Source organism: Onychostoma macrolepis, chromosome 18, assembly GCF_012432095.1.
Source record: "Onychostoma macrolepis isolate SWU-2019 chromosome 18, ASM1243209v1, whole genome shotgun sequence".
Taxonomy (NCBI): Eukaryota; Metazoa; Chordata; class Actinopteri; order Cypriniformes; family Cyprinidae; genus Onychostoma; species Onychostoma macrolepis.
In genome coordinates this window covers 17,901,954-17,916,695 of record NC_081172.1, presented here as the reverse complement: position 1 = coordinate 17,916,695, position 14,742 = coordinate 17,901,954, and the positions used below count along the sequence as shown (strand labels likewise).

The 14,742-nt window shown below is 34.3% G+C and overlaps 1 long non-coding RNA gene across 1 annotated transcript; it reads left to right on the top strand.

Moving 5' to 3' along the window:
- The first annotated feature begins 4,624 nt into the window (after nt 1-4,624).
- LOC131524735 (uncharacterized) lies at nt 4,625-14,013 on the top strand. The gene is made up of 4 exons (XR_009267060.1): nt 4,625-4,694; nt 9,549-9,625; nt 11,328-11,415; nt 13,737-14,013. It is a non-coding gene; the product is annotated as an uncharacterized LOC131524735 (long non-coding RNA).
- Nucleotides 14,014-14,742: the final 729 nt, after the last annotated feature.

The following is a 14,742-nucleotide window of genomic DNA, read 5'->3' as shown; positions in this document are numbered from 1 at the left end:
AAAAACTGTGCCATGTGTTCACTTAAAAAGACTACTGGATCTGTGCATCGTTTGATACATTGGGTGAGTTTGTTAATCACTTGATTAAAGAGAATGGGAAAGTGAAAAGCAATAGAAATATTAAACTTTAGCAGTTCCCTGATATTTCAAACTTATAAATTTCTAGATCCAATGTGACACATGTGACAGGTGGTACCATGAAGAGTGCCTGGGTTTGGCCCAAGCAGACCTGGAACAGGCCAGAGCTAACAACTGGAACTGCATATTGTGCTCTTAAATTCTTTCATTAAAAAGAATTTGATCTTTTTTTTTTTTTTGGTTGAAGTGTGCAGTTGTTCTTTTAAATTATTGTTGATAGTTGTAAATTGTAAATTGTAAATCATTTGATTAAATTGAGTATAAACACTTTTGTGAAAAATGTGAAAGAAAAGTCTAAATGATGATAATATTAAACATTTATATATGTGAAATTGAACATCGGAACATCTTGTCATTGTGTAGTTGACACCGTCTCAAGGTGTACTCTCAGTCTGAGGTGGAACTGGTCTGTGCAATCTAGAACTCTTCTTTTTATAGCTTTTTGAATGTAGACACAAAACAACACGTGTATGAAAGTTGTGGAGCTCTTATTTTGTAATTCCACATCAGACAGTCCTGAAACGATGCAGCTGACACTGTGAGAAGGTGTCCTCTCAGTCTGAGGTGGAACTGGTCTGTGCAATCTAGAACTTTTCTTTTTATAGCTTTTTGAAAGTAGACACAAAACAACACGTATATGAGATTTGGGAGGCTCTTATTTTGTAATTCCACATCAGACAGTCCTGAAACGATGCAGCTGACACTGTGGGAAGGTGTACTCTCAGTCTGATGTGGAACTGGTCTGTGCAATCTAGAACCTTTATTTTTTATAGTTTTTTGAAAGTATAGATGCAACAGCGTATGTATGAGATTTGGGAGGCTCTTATTTTGTAATTCCACATCAGACAGTCCTGAAACGATGCAGCTGACACTGTGGGAAGGTGTCCTCTCAGTCTGAGGTGGAACTGGTCTGTGCAATCTAGAACCTTTATTTTTTATAGTTTTTTGAAAGTATAGATGCAACAGCGTATGTATGAGATTTGGGAGGCTCTTATTTTGTAATTCCACATCAGACAGTCCTGAAACGATGCAGCTGACACTGTGAGAAGGTGTCCTCTCAGTCTGAGGTGGAACTGGTCTGTGCAATCTAGAACTTTTCTTTTATAGCTTTTTGAAAGTAGACACAAAACAACACGTATATGAGATTTGGGAGGCTCTTATTTTGTAATTCCACATCAGACAGTTACGGACTGTGTGTTGGGGCAAAAAAAATTGCGTTTGCCAGAAGAGCGCTTGCATTCACATCAGTTCTCTGACGGATTTACCGTAATAAGCAGTTTATGCGCGACCGTAGAAAAAAAGTGGCGGCTAGATTGACCGAGCTTTTCGACTTGGCGGCTGGCCTGACCGCAGTTGATTTTTTCTGTGGGCAACTGTTTAATTGTTGGGAATATTAAAAAAAAAAAAAAATCGGAGTGTCTATTTAAGTGCAAATAGCCATGTTGTTGGAAGAGACTATTTACACTAACTCCACCCATAAACGTATGATTTGGATAGTCAAATATGCAAAAGACGGCTGCCAATTTTTAGATTTAGTGGCGCAGTCGGTAAAGCGTGTGCTACCGTACTTTCGACACGATCGACCGGGGTACGACTCTGCCTTTTGGCGAACTTTTTTTCTCCCTTTTTAAATTTCAAATCACATCAGAAAAGCATTTATTTTTTAAGAAACATGAAGGAAATAATCAAAAAGTTGAACATAAAGTATCGGGTAGGGTTAGGGTAGGTGTAGGGAGAGCTTTTGTCCCAATAAGGTGGCATCCATTTAATAATTTGAAATAAACTTAAAAAATTACACTCAATAAGTTATTGCATACTATTTTATAACGTATTACAATGCAGAGGTGCAGATAATTGCCACTATTTGCAATAAGTAATGTTTTTCTCTAATCATGTTTTTCGCCACAATTAATCATACCCTTTTATTCAATATCTGCAATAAGTAATTAGCAGGATCCTGCTATTTTAACATAGAATAAATAGAACCTAAAGCTATTTGCACTGTGTAAATAGCATATCACTAAAGAATACTGCTATCGCAACAACTGACTCTGTTAGAAATCTTATAATGGCCCATGTTTGGATCTTCCAACCATACAATAATTCAAACACAAACCTCAAAAACAAGACAAAAATGGTCACTGAGCACAAAACCAAGCTTCTGCTGGCCATTCCAGTCCTCTGACCTGAACCCTATAGAAAATGAGTGGGGTGAACTGAAGAGAAAAAGCACCAACATGGAGCTGAGAATCTAAAGGGTCTGGAGTGATTCTGGATGAAGGAATGGTCGCTGATCTCTTGTCAGGTGTTCTCTAACCTCATCAGGCATTATAGGAGAAAATTTAGAGCTGTTAAACTGGCAAAAAGTATTGAATAAAAGGGTGCCATTAATTGTGGCCAATGTGTATTAGAGAAAAACATTTATTTCATAATGATATTTCCCCACATTTTAAATTCTTATTATCCAATGAAAGGTTAGATTTTTGTGATTTTTTTAAACAAAAGATCAAAAGGATTAACAATGCCTATTCATTTTCACAGCCTTCTTTGATCATATTTTACCAAGGGTGTTGATATTTATGGCCATGACTGTATATGCTTGAGGCAGTGACACACCGTCAGTTGGTCATTAGTCAGAGTTGAGCTGGCACTAAGCCTAGTCAGCCTTTTTTGTGTTCCTTATGGTTAGTGCTAACTGGACAACTGGTCTTCACCTCTTGGCTGAAGAAGACTGTGGAGCCCCTCTGTGAAAAAGATCACTGATTGGATATTCAGCTTAGTTAATCAATGCACAAGAACAAATAACGGAAGTGACAAAAGGAAGCAAATGACAAAGTCAAGGGGGCACACAGAAGGCTCTTGTGATTTTTTCAACTTCATCTCAATTGTGATCTACTTGTATGCAGAGTTATTCCCTCTCATGCAGGTGCAGAATGTATGTACCTTCCCTTTGGCTGTAGCCTTTGGGGTGTATTCAAGCACATTTTTTTGGCTCAGATAAAAGGTGACATGAGGCTACACCATTATTGTCTTTTGTTATTGCTAGTTCTTTGATGTATTTTGTGTGTCTGTTGTCAATAAACTTTTGGTGTTTTAAAAAACGTATTGTAGAGTCTTGCATCAGCAGCCTTTGTGGATATAATTATAAGGAAAATAGGAAAACAATCTATGATGGTTTGTGCCAAACAGACACATTGGTGAAACTGCTTTTGGTCTCTTAAAAAGATAGATCACTCTTTTTAACTTTTAATTTTTTTTTTACACCCATTTCAGGTCCTGGAGTTTCTTCTAATGAGCTCATGAGTTGAATCAGGTGTGTTTGATTAGAGAGACACACAAAATGTGCAGTGCTGGGGGGCGCCCAGAACCAGGGTTGAGAAACACTGTTTAAAGCCCTATTCTTTTCTACAAGAGAAAGTGACCTTCCAGACATAAGCACTACACTGTAACCGATTTCTGTAATTTGAACAGTATTTTACTGTATTATGTACAGTAAGATACTGTAAAATGTATATACAGTATTTTACTGTAAACTGCAAAGGATTATGGGAAAATGTATGGTCACTACAGTAAACTACTGTAAATTTACAGTAGTGAACTTGCCCGCGAAAAACTGACCAATGGCAAGGGAGATTTATTTTGTTTGCTGTTTGGTGGAAGCAGCGGTAAAAGGACAAAAGAGACACTTTGCACTGTTAACTAGACAAAAAGGTTAGTAGGCATATATTATTTCTGTTTTATGCAAAACTGAGATATTTTAAAGATGTTTTAACTTATTAACAGCAAACTAACATCCATCGTGTCTTTTTTCATGTCGGAGTTGAGGCCTTTTTTTCTGACTGACGGCCGGATTAACGCCGCCATAACGGTGATAACATCGACTGGTGAGTAAATTAAGGTCACCTATATTAGCCAAAATAAACCTTATTAAACCGAGAAACACGTTTGTAGGTTTGGCTGCCCTTTAATGCAAGTTAGTTCATCTGGCGAGTCGTTACTTAACCTTAACAACGAACTAACGTGAAATAATGTTACTGAGGTAAAGTGAGTAGGCAACACCACTGTTTCAATTCAGTGGACACTTTAAACAGTATTTTCAAGTAATTATTTGGTAACACTTTATTTCGATAGTCCACTTTAGACATTCTGCTAAAAGCAAGTAACTTTGCAACTACATGTCAATTAGCAGTCATTAGAGTATTAGTAGACTGTCTGCTTAATATCTTCTAACACTTTATTTTGATGGGTCCACAACACACAACATACTGACTATGAGAAAATTTGCAAGTATATGTCAACTTATTCTACTAACCCTAAACCTACCCTACTGAGAGTTAGTAGACATGTAGTTACAAATTAATGAGAATTAGTTGACATGTAGTTACAAAGTTACTTATAGTTAGTAGAATGTCTAAAGTGGACTATCGAAATAAAGTGTAACCAATTATTTTGTTTGTTCTTTTCAAATTTCTAGTCTAGATTTCGTCGACAACGTCGGAGGTGTATTTTGGCGCCTCTTCTAGTGACTGGCATAGTTTCGATGATAACATCAACTGGTAAGTTACGTTAATAATGTCAGTTAGCCGAAGTTAACGAACACAGAGAAGCGTAATATCTTCTGTACACTGCCTCTTTATCGCAAGTGCAATTCTCTTCAAATACTAAAGTTAGAAACGTGTGTACCAATGTTGCAGTGGGGATTTCTTTAAGACTGCAAGGGAAGCTCGGCTTCCCCTATAATGTCAAAAAATTAATGGTCAAATATGTACTATTGTGTTAAAATTGTATTGACTAAAAATGCGTTCGAACACGTTCATCTCGAAGACGAGTTCGTTCAGAATTAGCTACATATAGCAGGTCGGACTCGATTTCCTTCTCATACATTCCCGTAGCTTCAGTGCATTTCTCTGTTGAAGCCCAGCGTCCATTGACTTCAATGGGGCTGCTTTGAACAGTTTTTTTCAGTGCCTCGAAACTAGACGGTCATTGGATAAATGCTGCGATTATGTCCCGCCCATGGACGCTCAGCGTCTCTGGGGGTGAATGGAGGAGTGGGCTGGCCTGGACTCCGGGCTTCTGCGTGATGATTGGAGGGTCTGTATCTCCTTTTGATTAACAGCGATTTTGTCCTATAAAAAGTCGCTGACATTGAAGCTATTCATTTATTTATTTGTATCATTTATTTATTTACTTACAGGGGCAATGCACATTAATAAACATAACTGTAAATGTGCCAGAATTAGCCCAAAAGGCTATTTTACATCTGTAGACCCATGACAGAATGTTAAAACGTCACCCTAAAAACAAAGACAAAGCATCACACATATACACATCATATTAAGAGAAAGTAAGGGAAGAAAAAAAAAAAAAAACTTAAAATTCACACACAAACAAAATTGCTACTAAAATACAAAACATAAGTTAATATATATATATATATATATAAATAAAAAGTAAACATGAGGGAAATGAAAAGAGAGAGAGAGAGAGAGAGAGATGGCAACAGGAGAAGGCAACATAGCCAAGAGCAATTAGTGCAAGGAAGTCTATTGTCAAAAATACAATACTAATGTTGACAGTGCTGAGTTGTCAGTAACCATTTTTTAAGATGAAACTGAAAAGAACCAAAAGTATGTAAACTTCTAATTGTTGTTGGCATGGAGTTCCATTCCCTTGCTGCTTTGATTGAAAATACAGACTGACTGAATTTACTTCTTTTGAGAGGAATGATACAGTCCCCTCTTTCCCCACCCCTTGTAGATCGGTGAGCAGTTGTTCTAATATTCACAAACTGTTTTAGTGGCGAAGTCAGGCTATGCATAGTCTTAAATAGCAGACAGATATGTACATATTTGATCAAGTTATCCCAGCTTAGCAAATTGTATTTTTGTAATATTGAACAATGATGAAACTGAACTGATTTCTTATCAAGAGTTTTTAGTGATTGTTTATACAAAGACTCTAATGGTTTCAGAGTAGTAATGCTAGCTTGCGACCAAGTAGTTAAACAGTAAGTAATATGAGAAATAATCATGGAATGCATATACATCAAAGCGGCCTCAGACGACATATAATCACGAATAAATCTAAAATTTGATAAACTAAATCTGACCCGGTCACAGACCTTTTTAACCTGTGCCTTAAATGAAAGTTTGGAATCAATCAGAACACCAAGGTACTTGTATTCAGATACAACTTGTAATCTTTCCCCCGATACAAATACATCTGGCACTACACTTAAACTCTTAGTTTTGGTAACGAACATACACACTGTTTTAGAGATGTTTAACTGTAAGCAACATTGTTCTAGCCAAGCTGTAACATGAACCAGGGATTCTGTAAGTTCATTTGCAACTTGTGACACACTACTTCCGTGTATATAAATTAGTGTCATCTGCATACATTTGAATGTTAGCGTTGGGACAGACGGATGGAAGATCATTGATGTACATTGTAAAAAGTAAAGGTCCCAGAATAGATCCTTGTGGAACACCAGTAGATATACTTAAGGGAGCTGACTTATAATTCTGTATACGAACATACTGTGTGCGACCTAACAAATATGATTCAATCCATCTCAAAGTATGTGGAGAGAAATTAAAACTGAATAATTTAGAAATAAGAATTTTGTGGTTTACAGTGTCAAAGGCCTTCCTGAGGTCAAGAAACACAGCCCTGACAACCCCTCCTTTATCCAATAGATACTTGACTTTTTCAGTGAAGTAACAATTTGCCATCTCCGTTGAATAGTTTGCTTTGAAGCCAAACTGCATTGGATGTAAAGCAAAAGAACTATTATTTAAGTAATTAGTGATTTGTGCAGCCACCAATTTCTCTGCAACCTTTGAAACTATAGGTAAAATACTAATAGGTAATTAGTAACAGAATGAGGATCGCCACTTTTGAATATAGGCAGAATAACAGATGACTTCCAAGCACATGGGAACATCCCCTGAGAAACTGAAAGATTGATAATATTAGTAATAGGATTAACTAACGACTCACTAAGCTCTTTAAGCATTACCACATCCATACCAAATATATCCTTTGCTCTGGATGGTTTAAGAGATATGATTGTTCTTATGACGTCTGATTCAGAGACTGCCCTTAGAATCAGGGCTTGTTCCACTGTATTAACTGGATAAACTTCTGTATACTTAGGGGAGAAACGTTGTGCAATTGTGACTACCGAGTCAACAAAGTAATAATTAAGTGCTTCAGCTACATCAGCTGGATTGTTAGCCAGCTTCCCGTTAACCATCATTTCAAGTGATGACTTATCTTTTCTTTTATCACCTTTTAAGTAGTTCAGTTTATTCCAGATTGTTTTAGAATTACCTCTAGCCTCATTAATTATTCTCAGGAAAAAATCAGCCTTTGCTTTTCTCAGGGTCTTTACCACCTTGTTCCGTAACGTAACAAAATGTTGTCTATCATGACTAAACTTTGATCTATTTGCAGTTTTTAAAGCAAGATCCCGTTTTTTCATTAGTTCTAAAATATCTGAATTCATCCAAGGGACAGTGTGTTTTTTTATTTTTAGGATTCATTTTACAACTGAAATCTTTAATAGTACTCTCTAATTTTTTGGAAAATATTCGACTGTCTTCATCCTGATCTTTTCCGATTAATAAATCATCCCATTCAATCTGATGAACCGCCCTACTGAAGTCATCTAGTTTGCGTTTTGGAATGCCATATGAATCATATTTCCTTACGAAGGAATTAAATCTCTTGCTAGATAATTTTCTGGCCACTAAAATCAAATTGTGGTCAGAAAGGCCGGTTAACATATTAAAAGTTTTTAAAATTCTCTCTGCTCGGTTGCTAAAAATTAAATCAATTTGAGACCTTGTTGAATTAGTTATTCTTGTAGGCCCATTAATCATTTGCTTCAAATCGAAGTGATAAGTTATCTGTTTGAGATTCTTTCTAACAGTTTTATCGTCCCAATTAATATTAAAATCTCCCATAATAATTACTACTTTGTTGAAATCACACTGTTTTAGTAATTGTTTCAAGTTTTCATAAAAACTAATATTAGAAGATGGTGGACGATAAATTACAATTAATACAAAAGACATCTGTGTTGATAATATAAGGTTCAGACCAATACATTCCAAATCTGTGCAATTTGCCCAGGCGATTTAATTTCACTGGATGCCAGTTTTCACATAAATCATAACTCCACCTCCCTTACCAACTCTATCTCTCCTATACAATTTAAAACCAGGTACTTCCAATGCAGCAGTCGGAGAATTTTCATGAAGCCATTCGAGCTCAGTCCCATAGCGGCTTTGCACTTATCAATCATTATATATATTTTTTTATTAATTTATAATGTTATGTTTTAATATACATGCTGCTAACTCGGAAATTTCAAGATATGCGAGCAAAAATGCTCCTGACACTTAGGCAATACGACACGAGCAAGAGTGCTGTTTTTGTTTCATTTGTGTTCGAATCCAAATCCGCGTTGGTTTGGGCGAATCACTGATTCACAGAGCCATTCATAAAAACAATAATTTGATTCGCTCCTGAAGGATTCAGCCGTTTTGAAAGAATCATTTGAATGACTCAGTGATTCAATCACGAACTTCTGCCACCTGCTGGCCGTTTTTCAGTTTCCCGTCTAAATGTAGGCATATTACATTATTTTCCTACATATTTCTATATTCAGAATTTAGTATTTAAAACATTAATCTCATAAAATTATTTATGCAATTATAAATACAGTCTAAATGAATAAATGCCTCATCTAAATGTCACTTCATGCAGCTTCTGTGCAGTGCTAAGATGAGTTTGGTTTAGATCATTTCATGGATAACAATAGCCAGTCATTCATTCACATTAATTAAGTATTCAGAGAATAATATTGTCTGTTTTCACTTGCATCTATTTATTCATAAAATTTTGATTCATTTTGTAGAACTGAATTATAAATTAAGCTGGTATAGTATTGTAAGACATTTTTATGGTATCATGACAACTCTATTATACACCACATTCCTTGTTTCAGTTTAACCTAATTCCCACATTTCCTCCGTCGAGTTTAATATCTTTTTTTTTTTTTTTAGATTGTTTGTTCATTCATTCATTCATACAGTAGGCTAGGCTAGTGTCACTGGAAAAGACCTGGTACGACAGGGTCACAAAGCATTTTCTTGAAAAGGAACATACGGCAGAATTTACGTATAAAATAAATGGACAATTTTTATGATGTAGGCCGAAAATGAGCTTCCCCTCTTTGAAAGACCAGCAGCCGCCACTGCAATGTTGTATGTAACTTTAGAGACGGTCCCTATTCAGTGAGAGACGTAAAATAAAACCGCGAGCTAACATGAAATACTGAGGAAAACTGAGTTAAGAAATACCACTGTAAAGTACATATTTTGTATTTTATTTTCAAGTTTGTGATCTTGTGGTCATGTCGTCTGCATCGGAGGAGTATTGGAGTCTTTTCCTGTGATTGACGTCGTAACAACAGGTGAGCTTTCATCTAATGTTACTGAAGTAGCCAAATCAGTGTTGCCAACTAATTTTCAGAGAAAGTTGCTAAAGGAAGCTCAATTTGTTGCTAAAAGTTGCTAAATGACGTTGTGATGTCATTGCGCGATGACGTCATTGCGTAATCACGGCGCAAAATTGTCACATCAAATCTCAGCAAAAATATATATTTTATATATGTTCATTTAGATTTGTTTGTAAAATAATATGCAAAATATTATATTAAAATATAAATAACTGTATTTTAAAATACATTGAATTATTGAACACTTACACATTTTTCAATGATTACAATTTAATTTTTTTAAAAAATTTTTTTTTATATATCTAGTAAACTAGTAATATAACACATTCTCAACAATAATGCTTTAAGCAGTGTATTAGTAGTTAGTATGCTACACTCAATTTTCCGTATTGGTTTTTTACCTGCAATTTTAAATTACGCATTGTGTTTTCGGGTTACAGGGTTACAATGGATAATGGATAACATCCTGGAAAATTACTAGTAGCCTATCTTTTTCCATTTTTCTTACAGCGTACTAACTGATCAACAATCGCAAGTACAAGCTACTAACAGTGTATCATAAATTAACAATTATTCAGTTATTATTATTATTAAATTGAAGAATTGCAAATAGCAGCTCAATTCACATGATGGGTGTACTGCTAGGCATCTTTGGTTTTCTTTTTGTGTAATTTGGATGGAAAATATGTCGCCTCTGGCTTGCTCAGTTTGGGACACTTAATTTCTAGCGATTATCGCCAATTTGATTGCACAGATACTATTTAAACTAAACTGAGCTAGACAATGACATCTCTGAATTCAATAATGAAATGCCTTTAACTGAAAATTGAGTGTTTAATCTTATTATACATTACTGACACTCTATCCTCTAATTTGATACTGTTAAGTGCTTTGACACAATCTGTATTGTAAAAGCGCTATATAAATAAAGGTGACTTGACTTGACTTAATTGTCTGAGTCACTTATCAAAAGTTGCTAAAAGTTGCCAAATAAATTTTTTAAAATTGCTAAATTTGTTGCTAGGTGCTTTTGGAAGAAAAAGTTGCTAGGGTAGTCTGAAAAGTTGCTAAATTTAGCAACAAAATTGCTAAATTGGCAACACTGAGCCAAATTAGCCACGGGCTGCTCTCCACTGTTAACTTGCTTTATAAGAGAGGAACGGGCTAGCAATATATTAATATAGTAAGTTTTGCTTATAAATATAAAAAATGTAACAATTTACAATAAGGTTCATTAGTTAACATTAACGTTAGTTAAAAACATTAATGAACAATACTTCTACAGCATTTATTAAGCTTAGCTAATGTTAATTTCAGCATTTACCAATGCATTATTAAAATCACAAGTTGTGTTTGTTAACATTAGTTAATGCACTGTGAGCTAACATGGAATAAACAACAACTGTATTGTCATTAACTAACATTAACAAAGATTAATAAATAGTGTAATAAATGCATTGTTCATTGTTTGTTCATGTTAGTTAATACATTAACAAATTTATTATATAAATTAATACGTTAACAAATGACGCCTTATTGTAAAGTGTTACCAAAAAAGTTAATTTTATTCAAAATGTTTGTATTACTGTACGGTAGTTTTTTTCTGATCATAAACTATAGTAACACTAAAAGGGTGTTGTGACTCTGTCTGTTACAGGAGATTTCTCCAAGCAAAAACAGGATCCTGAATATGAGGCAGAATCATCGTACAGCCAGCTGTCCGTTTTACAGAAATGCAGAATTAGGTAACCCAAAATACATTTTGTTTTACATTGCATTTACAAAGCAAGTTATATTGTATTTAATGTAGGGGAGCACGGGACACAACCTAACACTGACTTTATTAGCATGTGTAAATCCACGTGGGGTTCAAAGTATAATTTTTTTATACACTTTAATTTCACACTTGTCTAGTACAAATATGTTGCGTTGTTTCATAATTACAGGTGTATGTTTTTCGTTATTTATCTCAAAAGAATGGAAGTGACAACATAGTAGGTGGGGTACATTGTAACATGTGAGGGGCACGTTGTAACATAACCATATGACAGCTTAAAATATTATCAGAGCTAATGAAAAAATATACAAGACAAACTAAAATATTTTGTTAATAAAATAAAATCATTAACTTTTTCAAATAAAATAATGGCGTTTTTTAAGAATTAAAAATAATTTAATTTTGGAGTTTGACAATGAACACATTGCAACCATGCTTGGGACGGCCCTGATCGCAACACACAGCTATATATACAGTGTAGTTCAAAACAGAGTGCGCAAATGAAGAAACACATTCAGAAATTCAGAAATGATACACTCCCCTCCCTCCACACACAGCTGTCATAGGACACAGGACACGAGACAAAATGCTTTACATTTCTTGAAATAACAATTTCTGAACATTAAACATCGATTCTCAGTCTTTATTCACCTGCTTCTTGTGGTTTCTCACTGAAACTCATAAAAGTAAATGGTGTAAATTGCATTGCTAATGTCATAGAATAGCATAGTTTAATAATAGCTGGGCACATTGTAACACAGTGTTATAACATTCCCCATCTGTGCAACTGGAATTTAAAACTGGTTAGCGTCTTCTGCTAGTTAGCGAAGCATTATAAATCTATCTAAAATGATAACAGATTGGAGATTAAAATAATAGCAGATTTGTCTAATTTTAAATGAGTACTAAAAACTGAGATGACAATTTACTTCAGCCAGAAATGTACTTCTGCTTTGGTAGAATATATATTCAGCGACATCTTCAAAAGATTTTTTAATTTTGGTGCACTTTATTCTCTATATAGTGTTGATATGGCAGTAGTAAATACTGTAAATTTGTATTTGTACAGTATTTGGTTATGCTAGCATGTGTGGAAATATTTAAACTGTGTGTTACAACTTACCCCGTGTTAGTTTGTGCCCTGCGCTCCCCTACACATTTTATTAAGTTATTAATTCCCTGGGAATCAAACAGGGGCGGGCGCTAGGGGTGTGTGCGCATCAAGATTGAGTTTTCATGTGCATTCAAATTATTTCTATTGAACCAGCACTTAAACAGCAAAATGCAGCTGCTTCAGGTATCTTTAACTAACTGTAGCCTATAAATTCATAATACCGATATCCCCATCTGACAAAATTAGATTACTGTTACTGTAAAGCAACAAATATAGATTTTTAATCATGGTATTATAAACACAGATTTTCTAGGACACACACATTTAGAAATGACTAGATTATATGAACAGATAGCATTTAGCATGGTCTGTGGCAGACTTTACTAAGTGTCAGGGCAACAAAATTCAATGAATGAGAAGTTCATATTAAGTGATTTAAATGGTGAAGAAAATATTGTCTTTTTTTCGCAAAAACGGTTCTAAACAAAGCCATGTTGTGCGTCTCTGCACACAACAGTGTTTCATTACTGAAAGAATTTACCTTTTTTGAATGCCTTGAATCAGAGATTCACTGATCCATTCATAAAAAGTTTCTTCGTTCCTGAAAGAATCAGCAGTTTTTAATGAATAGATTGAATAAATGACTCAGTGGCTCAGTCATTAAGACAGTGGCTTGCTGCCACCTACTGGTAATTTTAGTCTCATTTTTAAAAGTATCATTCTATTTTTTTTTCTATCATTACATATTTTTGTGTTTATATTTAAAACATTAATTTCATAATATTATTTATGCAATTTGTAAGTGCAAATTATAATTAATTACACTTGTCGCTTAAAAAAAAATAATTAAGCCACTTAGCCAATGTAACTTTTCAGCATAGCCTGTTTTATTTGACTTGTATCCTGTGTATTCTGATACATAAATTAACGTCTCTGGGCTAAGGCCCGTATATCCACTCACCCTAGAACCGCCCCTGGAATCAAACCCATTAATTCAGCATTCTAGCACTTTGCTCTACTGATTGAGAATGCATTGTAAAAAATGGAGCTTTGATAATTTGAATGTGATGGATTATCAACTAATTATGTGCATACAGCACTATGTTTGACAGTTGAGGCAAATTCTGTAAACACTGCTTTGAAAAATAATGCTTTTTTCTTTCTTGTGCTTGCAGGTTCATTCAGATCTTTGTGGCACCAAATGCATTGAAAGTAACAGGTCAGCTGGCATTCTGGAAAGAGGGTGCAAAGAAAAAGGATCTGCCTGAATCCCATCCTGCTGTTTCTCATCGGAGAGCTTGTCAACTTTGACTGTCAAAATTACTGAAATTTAACACAACACAAACTCATTTTTACTGTTACTATTATTTGATTTTTATTAACACTACCAGTCAAAAGTTTTTGAACGGTAAGATTTTTAATGTTTTTAAAGTAGTCTCTTCTGCTCACCAAGCCTGCATTTATTTGATCCAAAGTACAGCAAAAACAGTACAATTTTGAAATATTTTTACTATTTAAAATGTTTTCTATTTGAATATATTTTAAAATGTAATTTATTCCTGTCATCAAAGCTGATTTTTTAACATCATTACTCCAGTCTACAGTGTCACATGATCCTTCAGAAATTATTCTAATATTCTGATTTGCTGCTCAAAAACTATTATTATTATTATGTTGAAAACAGCTGAATCTAATTTTTTCAGGTTTCATGATGAATAGAAAGTTCAGAACAGCATTTATCTGAAATAGAAATATTTTGTAACATTATAAATGTCTTTATCTTCAGTTTTGATCAATTTAAACCATCCTTGTTAAATAAAAGTAGGAATTTGTATAATCCCCCCCACCCCCCATTTTGTAATGTTACAAAATCTTTTTATTTCAGATAAATGTTGATCTTTGGATCTTTCTATTCATCAAAGAATCCTGAAAAAAATTACTCAACTGTTATGATGATGATGATGATGATAATAATAATAATAATAATAATATATGTTTATCAGTATATTAGAATGATTTCTGAAGGATCATGTGACACTGGAGACTGGAGTAATGATGCTGAAAATTTAGCTTTGATCACAGGAATAAATTACATTTTAAAATATATTCAAATAGAAAGCTGTTATTTTAAATAGTAAAAATATTTCACAGTATTACTGCTTTTGCAGTAAATAAATGCAG